Source organism: Pelobates fuscus, chromosome 3 (assembly GCF_036172605.1).
Source record: "Pelobates fuscus isolate aPelFus1 chromosome 3, aPelFus1.pri, whole genome shotgun sequence".
NCBI classification, from domain to species: domain Eukaryota; kingdom Metazoa; phylum Chordata; class Amphibia; order Anura; family Pelobatidae; genus Pelobates; species Pelobates fuscus.
Window position 1 is genome coordinate 7,440,869 of NC_086319.1, and position 10,435 is coordinate 7,451,303.

At 43.9% G+C, this 10,435-nt stretch overlaps 1 protein-coding gene across 9 annotated transcripts in view; it reads right to left on the reverse strand.

The window, feature by feature from the left end:
* C2CD5 (C2 calcium dependent domain containing 5) overlaps positions 1-7,111 on the reverse strand; it is an 85,552-nt gene extending 78,441 nt beyond the window's left edge. For all 9 annotated transcript variants that reach the window (XM_063446668.1, XM_063446667.1, XM_063446665.1 and 6 more), the window contains exon 1: positions 7,027-7,111. The gene's annotated coding sequence lies outside the window, so the exon portion shown is untranslated. The remainder of the gene's footprint in view (positions 1-7,026) is intronic.
* Between the last annotated feature and the right edge of the window lie 3,324 nt (positions 7,112-10,435).

Sequence of the window (10,435 nt, forward strand, 5' to 3'; positions counted from 1 at the left end):
TTCTGGGTATCAGTGAGTACAGTCAGTGAGGTGCATTGTGGGTATCAGTGGGTGCAGTCAGTGAGGTGCATTCTGGGTATCAGTGGGTACAGTCAGTGAGGTGCATTCTGGGTATCAGTGGGTACAGTCAGTGAGGTGCATTCTGGGTATCAGTGGGTGCAGTCAGTGAGGTGCATTCTGGGTATCAGTGGGTGCAGTCAGTGAGGTGCATTCTGGGTATCAGTAGGTGCAGTCAGTGAGGTGCATTCTGGGTATCAGTGGGTGCATTCTGGGTATCAGTGGGTGCAGTCAGTGAGGTGCATTCTGGGTATCAGTGGGTACAGTCAGTGAGGTGCATTGTGGGTATCAGTGGGTACAGTCAGTGAGGTGCATTGTGGGTATCAGTGGGTGCAGTCAGTGAGGTGCATTGTGGGTATCAGTGAGTGCAGTCAGTGAGGTGCATTCTGGGTATCAGTGGGTGCAGTCAGTGAGGTGCATTCTGGGTATCAGTGGGTGCAGTCAGTGAGGTGCATTCTGGGTATCAGTGGGTACAGTCAGTGAGGTGCATTCTGGGTATCAGTGGGTACAGTCAGTGAGGTGCATTCTGGGTATCAGTGAGTACAGTCAGTGAGGTGCATTGTGGGTATCAGTGAGTGCAGTCAGTGAGGTGCATTCTGGGTATCAGTGAGTACAGTCAGTGAGGTGCATTCTGGGTATCAGTGAGTACAGTCAGTGAGGTGCATTCTGGGTATCAGTGGGTACAGTCAGTGAGGTGCATTGTGGGTATCAGTGAGTGCAGTCAGTGAGGTGCATTCTGGGTATCAGTGAGTGCAGTCAGTGAGGTGCATTCTGGGTATCAGTGGGTGCAGTCAGTGAGGTGCATTCTGGGTATCAGTGGGTGCAGTCAGTGAGGTGCATTCTGGGTATCAGTGAGTACAGTCAGTGAGGTGCATTCTGGGTATCAGTGAGTACAGTCAGTGAGGTGCATTCTGGGTATCAGTGGGTACAGTCAGTGAGGTGCATTGTGGGTATCAGTGGGTACAGTCAGTGAGGTGCATTGTGGGTATCAGTGAGTGCAGTCAGTGAGGTGCATTCTGGGTATCAGTGAGTGCAGTCAGTGAGGTGCATTCTGGGTATCAGTGGGTGCAGTCAGTGAGGTGCATTCTGGGTATCAGTGGGTGCAGTCAGTGAGGTGCATTCTGGGTATCAGTGAGTACAGTCAGTGAGGTGCATTCTGGGTATCAGTGAGTACAGTCAGTGAGGTGCATTCTGGGTATCAGTGGGTGCAGTCAGTGAGGTGCATTCTGGGTATCAGTGGGTGCAGTCAGTGAGGTGCATTCTGGGTATCAGTGGGTACAGTCAGTGAGGTGCATTGTGGGTATCAGTGAGTACAGTCAGTGAGGTGCATTCTGGGTATCAGTGGGTGCAGTCAGTGAGGTGCATTCTGGGTATCAGTGGGTACAGTCAGTGAGGTGCATTCTGGGTATCAGTGGGTGCAGTCAGTGAGGTGCATTCTGGGTATCAGTGGGTACAGTCAGTGAGGTGCATTCTGGGTATCAGTGGGTGCAGTCAGTGAAGTGCATTGTGGGTATCAGTGAGTGCAGTCAGTGAGGTGCATTGTGGGTATCAGTGAGTGCAGTCAGTGAGGTGCATTGTGGGTATCAGTGGGTGCAGTCAGTGAGGTGCATTCTGGGTATCAGTGGGTACAGTCAGTGAGGTGCATTCTGGGTATCAGTGGGTACAGTCAGTGAGGTGCATTCTGGGTATCAGTGGGTACAGTCAGTGAGGTGCATTCTGGGTATCAGTGGGTGCAGTCAGTGAGGTGCATTCTGGGTATCAGTGGGTGCAGTCAGTGAGGTGCATTCTGGGTATCAGTAGGTGCAGTCAGTGAGGTGCATTCTGGGTATCAGTGGGTGCATTCTGGGTATCAGTGGGTGCAGTCAGTGAGGTGCATTCTGGGTATCAGTGGGTACAGTCAGTGAGGTGCATTGTGGGTATCAGTGGGTACAGTAAGTGAGGTGCATTGTGGGTATCAGTGGGTACAGTAAGTGAGGTGCATTCTGGGTATCAGTGGGTGCAGTCAGTGAGGTGCATTGTGGGTATCAGTGAGTGCAGTCAGTGAGGTGCATTCTGGGTATCAGTGGGTGCAGTCAGTGAGGTGCATTCTTGGTATCAGTGGGTGCAGTCAGTGAGGTGCATTCTGGGTATCAGTGGGTACAGTCAGTGAGGTGCATTCTGGGTATCAGTGGGTACAGTCAGTGAGGTGCATTCTGGGTATCAGTGAGTACAGTCAGTGAGGTGCATTGTGGGTATCAGTGAGTACAGTCAGTGAGGTGCATTCTGGGTATCAGTGGGTGCAGTCAGTGAGGTGCATTCTGGGTATCAGTGGGTACAGTCAGTGAGGTGCATTCTGGGTATCAGTGGGTGCAGTCAGTGAGGTGCATTCTGGGTATCAGTGGGTACAGTCAGTGAGGTGCATTGTGGGTATCAGTGGGTGCAGTCAGTGAGGTGCATTGTGGGTATCAGTGAGTGCAGTCAGTGAGGTGCATTGTGGGTATCAGTGAGTGCAGTCAGTGAGGTGCATTGTGGGTATCAGTGGGTACAGTCAGTGAGGTGCATTCTGGGTATCAGTGGGTGCAGTCAGTGAGGTGCATTGTGGGTATCAGTGGGTGCAGTCAGTGAGGTGCATTCTGGGTATCAGTGGGTACAGTCAGTGAGGTGCATTCTGGGTATCAGTGGGTACAGTCAGTGAGGTGCATTGTGGGTATCAGTGAGTACAGTCAGTGAGGTGCATTCTGGGTATCAGTGGGTGCATTCTGGGTATCAGTGAGGTGCATTCTGGGTATCAGTGAGGTGCATTCTGGGTATCAGTGAGGTGCATTCTGGGTATCAGTGGGTGCAGTCAGTGAGGTGCATTCTGGGTATCAGTGGGTGCAGTCAGTGAGGTGCATTCTGGGTATCAGTGGGTACAGTCAGTGAAGTGCATTCTGGGTATCAGTGGGTGCAGTCAGTGAGGTGCATTCTGGGTATCAGTGGGTGCAGTCAGTGAGGTGCATTCTGGGTATCAGTGAGTACAGTCAGTGAGGTGCATTCTGGGTATCAGTGAGAGCAGTCAGTGAGGTGCATTCTGGGTATCAGTGGGTACAGTCAGTGAGGTGCATTCTGGGTATCAGTGGGTACAGTCAGTGAGGTGCATTCTGGGTATCAGTGGGTGCAGTCAGTGAGGTGCATTCTGGGTATCAGTGAGTACAGTCAGTGAGGTGCATTCTGGGTATCAGTGGGTGCAGTCAGTGAGGTGCATTCTGGGTATCAGTGGGTACAGTCAGTGAGGTGCATTCTGGGTATCAGTGGGTACAGTCAGTGAGGTGCATTCTGGGTATCAGTGGGTACAGTCAGTGAGGTGCATTCTGGGTATCAGTGGGTGCAGTCAGTGAGGTGCATTCTGGGTATCAGTGAGTACAGTCAGTGAGGTGCATTCTGGGTATCAGTGAGTACAGTCAGTGAGGTGCATTCTGGGTATCAGTGGGTACAGTCAGTGAGGTGCATTCTGGGTATCAGTGGGTGCAGTCAGTGAGGTGCATTCTGGGTATCAGTGAGTACAGTCAGTGAGGTGCATTCTGGGTATCAGTGAGTGCAGTCAGTGAGGTGCATTCTGGGTATCAGTGGGTACAGTCAGTGAGGTGCATTGTGGTATCAGTGGGTACAGTCAGTGAGGTGCATTCTGGGTATCAGTGGGTGCAGTCAGTGAGGTGCATTCTGGGTATCAGTGAGTACAGTCAGTGAGGTGCATTCTGGGTATCAGTGGGTACAGTCAGTGAGGTGCATTCTGGGTATCAGTGGGTACAGTCAGTGAGGTGCATTCTGGGTATCAGTGGGTACAGTCAGTGAGGTGCATTCTGGGTATCAGTGGGTGCAGTCAGTGAGGTGCATTCTGGGTATCAGTGGGTGCAGTCAGTGAGGTGCATTCTGGGTATCAGTGAGTACAGTCAGTGAGGTGCATTCTGGGTATCAGTGGGTGCAGTCAGTGAGGTGCATTGTGGGTATCAGTGAGTACAGTCAGTGAGGTGCATTCTGGGTATCAGTGGGTACAGTCAGTGAGGTGCATTCTGGGTATCAGTGGGTACAGTCAGTGAGGTGCATTCTGGGTATCAGTGGGTACAGTCAGTGAGGTGCATTCTGGGTATCAGTGGGTACAGTCAGTGAGGTGCATTCTGGGTATCAGTGGGTGCAGTCAGTGAGGTGCATTCTGGGTATCAGTGGGTGCAGTCAGTGAGGTGCATTCTGGGTATCAGTGGGTACAGTCAGTGAGGTGCATTCCGGGTATCAGTGGGTGCAGTCAGTGAGGTGCATTCTGGGTATCAGTGGGTACAGTCAGTGAGGTGCATTCTGGGTATCAGTGAGTACAGTCAGTGAGGTGCATTGTGGGTATCAGTGGGTACAGTCAGTGAGGTGCATTCTGGGTATCAGTGGGTACAGTCAGTGAAGTGCATTCTGGGTATCAGTGGGTGCAGTCAGTGAGGTGCATTCTGGGTATCAGTGGGTGCAGTCAGTGAGGTGCATTCTGGGTATCAGTGAGTACAGTCAGTGAGGTGCATTCTGGGTATCAGTGAGAGCAGTCAGTGAGGTGCATTCTGGGTATCAGTGGGTACAGTCAGTGAGGTGCATTCTGGGTATCAGTGGGTACAGTCAGTGAGGTGCATTCTGGGTATCAGTGGGTGCAGTCAGTGAGGTGCATTCTGGGTATCAGTGAGTACAGTCAGTGAGGTGCATTCTGGGTATCAGTGGGTGCAGTCAGTGAGGTGCATTCTGGGTATCAGTGGGTACAGTCAGTGAGGTGCATTCTGGGTATCAGTGGGTACAGTCAGTGAGGTGCATTCTGGGTATCAGTGGGTACAGTCAGTGAGGTGCATTCTGGGTATCAGTGGGTGCAGTCAGTGAGGTGCATTCTGGGTATCAGTGAGTACAGTCAGTGAGGTGCATTCTGGGTATCAGTGAGTACAGTCAGTGAGGTGCATTCTGGGTATCAGTGGGTACAGTCAGTGAGGTGCATTCTGGGTATCAGTGGGTGCAGTCAGTGAGGTGCATTCTGGGTATCAGTGAGTACAGTCAGTGAGGTGCATTCTGGGTATCAGTGAGTGCAGTCAGTGAGGTGCATTCTGGGTATCAGTGGGTACAGTCAGTGAGGTGCATTGTGGTATCAGTGGGTACAGTCAGTGAGGTGCATTCTGGGTATCAGTGGGTGCAGTCAGTGAGGTGCATTCTGGGTATCAGTGAGTACAGTCAGTGAGGTGCATTGTGGGTATCAGTGGGTACAGTCAGTGAGGTGCATTGTGGGTATCAGTGAGTACAGTCAGTGAGGTGCATTCTGGGTATCAGTGGGTGCAGTCAGTGAGGTGCATTCTGGGTATCAGTGGGTACAGTCAGTGAGGTGCATTCTGGGTATCAGTGGGTACAGTCAGTGAGGTGCATTCTGGGTATCAGTGGGTACAGTCAGTGAGGTGCATTCTGGGTATCAGTGGGTACAGTCAGTGAGGTGCATTGTGGGTATCAGTGGGTACAGTCAGTGAGGTGCATTGTGGGTATCAGTGAGTACAGTCAGTGAGGTGCATTCTGGGTATCAGTGAGTACAGTCAGTGAGGTGCATTCTGGGTATCAGTGGGTGCAGTCAGTGAGGTGCATTGTGGGTATCAGTGGGTACAGTCAGTGAGGTGCATTCTGGGTATCAGTGGGTGCAGTCAGTGAGGTGCATTCTGGGTATCAGTGAGAGCAGTCAGTGAGGTGCATTGTGGGTATCTGGGTACAGTCAGTGAGGTGCATTCTGGGTATCAGTGGGTGCAGTCAGTGAGGTGCATTGTGGGTATCAGTGGGTGCAGTCAGTGAGGTGCATTGTGGGTATCAGTGGGTACAGTCAGTGAGGTGCATTCCGGGTATCAGTGGGTGCAGTCAGTGAGGTGCATTCTGGGTATCAGTGGGTGCAGTCAGTTAGGTGCATTGTGGGTATCAGTGGGTGCAGTCAGTGAGGTGCATTGTGGGTATCAGTGGGTGCAGTCAGTGAGGTGCATTGTGGGTATCAGTGGGTACAGTCAGTGAGGTGCATTCTGGGTATCAGTGAGTGCAGTCAGTGAGGTGCATTGTGGGTATCAGTGAGTACAGTCAGTGAGGTGCATTCTGGGTATCAGTGAGTACAGTCAGTGAGGTGCATTGTGGGTATCTGGGTACAGTCAGTGAGGTGCATTCTGGGTATCAGTGGGTGCAGTCAGTGAGGTGCATTCTGGGTATCAGTGGGTGCAGTCAGTGAGGTGCATTCTGGGTATCAGTGGGTGCAGTCAGTGAGGTGCATTCTGGGTATCAGTGGGTGCAGTCAGTGAGGTGCATTCTGGGTATCAGTGAGTACAGTCAGTGAGGTGCATTGTGGGTATCTGGGTACAGTCAGTGAGGTGCATTGTGGGTATCAGTGGGTACAGTCAGTGAGGTGCATTCTGGGTATCAGTGGGTGCAGTCAGTGAGGTGCATTCTGGGTATCAGTGAGTACAGTCAGTGAGGTGCATTCTGGGTATCAGTGAGTACAGTCAGTGAGGTGCATTCTGGGTATCAGTGAGTACAGTCAGTGAGGTGCATTCTGGGTATCAGTGGGTGCAGTCAGTGAGGTGCATTCTGGGTATCAGTGGGTGCAGTCAGTGAGGTGCATTCTGGGTATCAGTGAGTACAGTCAGTGAGGTGCATTCTGGGTATCAGTGAGTACAGTCAGTGAGGTGCATTCTGGGTATCAGTGGGTGCAGTCAGTGAGGTGCATTCTGGGTATCAGTGAGAGCAGTCAGTGAGGTGCATTCTGGGTATCAGTGAGTACAGTCAGTGAGGTGCATTCTGGGTATCAGTGGGTGCAGTCAGTGAGGTGCATTCTGGGTATCAGTGAGAGCAGTCAGTGAGGTGCATTCTGGGTATCAGTGGGTGCAGTCAGTGAGGTGCATTCTGGGTATCAGTGGGTACAGTCAGTGAGGTGCATTCTGGGTATGCAGAGGTCACACTCCGCTCTGAGGTCACACTCACACTCAGTCCCGGTGAGTGGGCTCTGTTCCTCTCATGTGGCTGACTCCCAGTCCTCCAGGAAGTTCAGGTTGGAACCTGCAGAGAGTACGGAGAGTACGGAGAGCGAGAGCGGCCAAAATACCTGGGAGGACGATCACATGACTCAGCCCCGCCCCTTCCCTGCATTCTACATGGTGACTATATTATTATTATTATTATTATTATTATACAGGTCACATGGTGACTATATTATTGTTATTATTATTATTATACAGGTCACATGGTGACTATATTATTATTATTATTATACAGGTCACATGGTGACTATATTATTTTTATTATTATACAGGTCACATGGTGACTATATTATTATTATTATTATACAGGTCACATGGTGACTATATTATTATTATTATACAGGTCACATGGTGACTATATTATTATTATTATTATACAGGTCACATGGTGACTATATTATTATTATACAGGTCACATGGTGACTATATTATTATTATACAGGTCACATGGTGACTATATTATTATTATTATTATACAGGTCACATGGTGACTATATTATTATTATTATTATTATTATTATACAGGTCACATGGTGACTATATTATTATTATTATTATACAGGTCACATGGTGACTTTATTATTATTATTATTATTATTATTATACAGGTCACATGGTGACTATATTATTTTTATTATTATACAGGTCACATGGTGACTATATTATTATTATTATTATACAGGTCACATGGTGACTATATTATTATTATTATTATACAGGTCACATGGTGACTATATTATTATTATTATTATACAGGTCACATGGTGACTATATTATTATTATTATTATACAGGTCACATGGTGACTATATTATTATTATTATTATTATACAGGTCACATGGTGACTATATTATTATTATACAGGTCACATGGTGACTATATTATTATTATTATTATACAGGTCACATGGTGACTATATTATTATTATTATTATACAGGTCACATGGTGACTATATTATTATTATTATTATTATACAGGTCACATGGTGACTATATTATTATTATACAGGTCACATGGTGACTATATTATTATTATTATACAGGTCACATGGTGACTATATTATTATCATTATACAGGTCACATGGTGACTATATTATTATTATACAGGTCACATGGTGACTATATTATTATTATACAGGTCACGTGGTGACTATATTATTATCATTATACAGGTCACATGGTGACTATATTATTATCATTATACAGGTCGCATGGTGACTATATTATTATTATACAGGTCACATGGTGACTATATTATTATTATACAGGTCACATGGTGACTATATTATTATTATTATACAGGTCACATGGTGACTATATTATTATTATTATACAGGTCACATGGTGACTATATTATTACCATCATTATACAGGTCACATGGTGACTACATTATTATTATTATACAGGTCACATGGTGAATATATTATTATTATTATTAAGGTCACATGGTGAATATATTATTATTATTATACAGGTCACATGGTGACTATATTATTATCATTATACAGGTCACATGGTGACTATATTATTATTATTATACAGGTCACATAGTGACTATATTATTATCATTATACAGGTCACATAGTGACTATATTATTATCATTATACAGGTCACATGGTGACTATATTATTATTATTATTATTATACAGGTCACATGGTGACTATATTATTATTATACAGGTCACATGGTGACTATATTATTATCATTATACAGGTCACATGGTGACTATATTATTATCATTATACAGGTCACATAGTCACTATATTATTATTATTATTATACAGGTCACATGGTGACTATATTATTATTATTATACAGGTCACATGGTGAATATATTATTATTATTATTATTATACAGGTCAAATGGTGAATATATTATTATTATTATACAGGTCACATGGTGACTATATTATTATCATTATACAGGTCACATGGTGACTATATTATTATTATTATACAGGTCACATGGTGACTATATTATTATCATTATACAGGTCACATGGTGACTATATTATTATTATTATACAGGTCACATGGTGACTATATTATTATTATACAGGTCACATGGTGACTATATTATTATCATTATACAGGTCACAGTCACTATATTATTATTATTATTATACAGGTCACATGGTGACTATATTATTATCATTATACAGGTCACATGGTGACTATATTATTATCATTATGCAGGTCACATGGTGACTATATTATTATTATTATTATACAGGTCACATGGTGACTATATTATTATTATTATACAGCTCACATGGTGACTATATTATTATTATTATACAGCTCACATGGTGACTATATTATTATTATACAGGTCACATGGTGACTATATTATTATTATTATACAGGTCACATGGTGACTATATTATTAATATTATACAGGTCACATGGTGACTATATTATTATCATCATTATACAGGTCACATGGTGACTATATTATTATTATTATTATACAGGTCACATGGTGAATATATTATTATTATTATTATTATACAGGTCACATGGTGACTATATTATTATTATACAGGTCACATGGTGACTATATTATTATCATTATACAGGTCACATGGTGACTATATTATTATCATTATACAGGTCACATAGTCACTATATTATTATTATTATTATACAGGTCACATGGTGACTATATTATTATTATTATACAGGTCACATGGTGAATATATTATTATTATTATTATTATACAGGTCAAATGGTGAATATATTATTATTATTATACAGGTCACATGGTGACTATATTATTATCATTATACAGGTCACATGGTGACTATATTATTATTATTATACAGGTCACATGGTGACTATATTATTATCATTATACAGGTCACATGGTGACTATATTATTATTATTATACAGGTCACATGGTGACTATATTATTATTATACAGGTCACATGGTGACTATATTATTATCATTATACAGGTCACAGTCACTATATTATTATTATTATTATACAGGTCACATGGTGACTATATTATTATCATTATACAGGTCACATGGTGACTATATTATTATCATTATGCAGGTCACATGGTGACTATATTATTATTATTATTATACAGGTCACATGGTGACTATATTATTATTATTATACAGCTCACATGGTGACTATATTATTATTATTATACAGCTCACATGGTGACTATATTATTATTATACAGGTCACATGGTGACTATATTATTATTATTATACAGGTCACATGGTGACTATATTATTAATATTATACAGGTCACATGGTGACTATATTATTATCATCATTATACAGGTCACATGGTGACTATATTATTATTATTATTATACAGGTCACATGG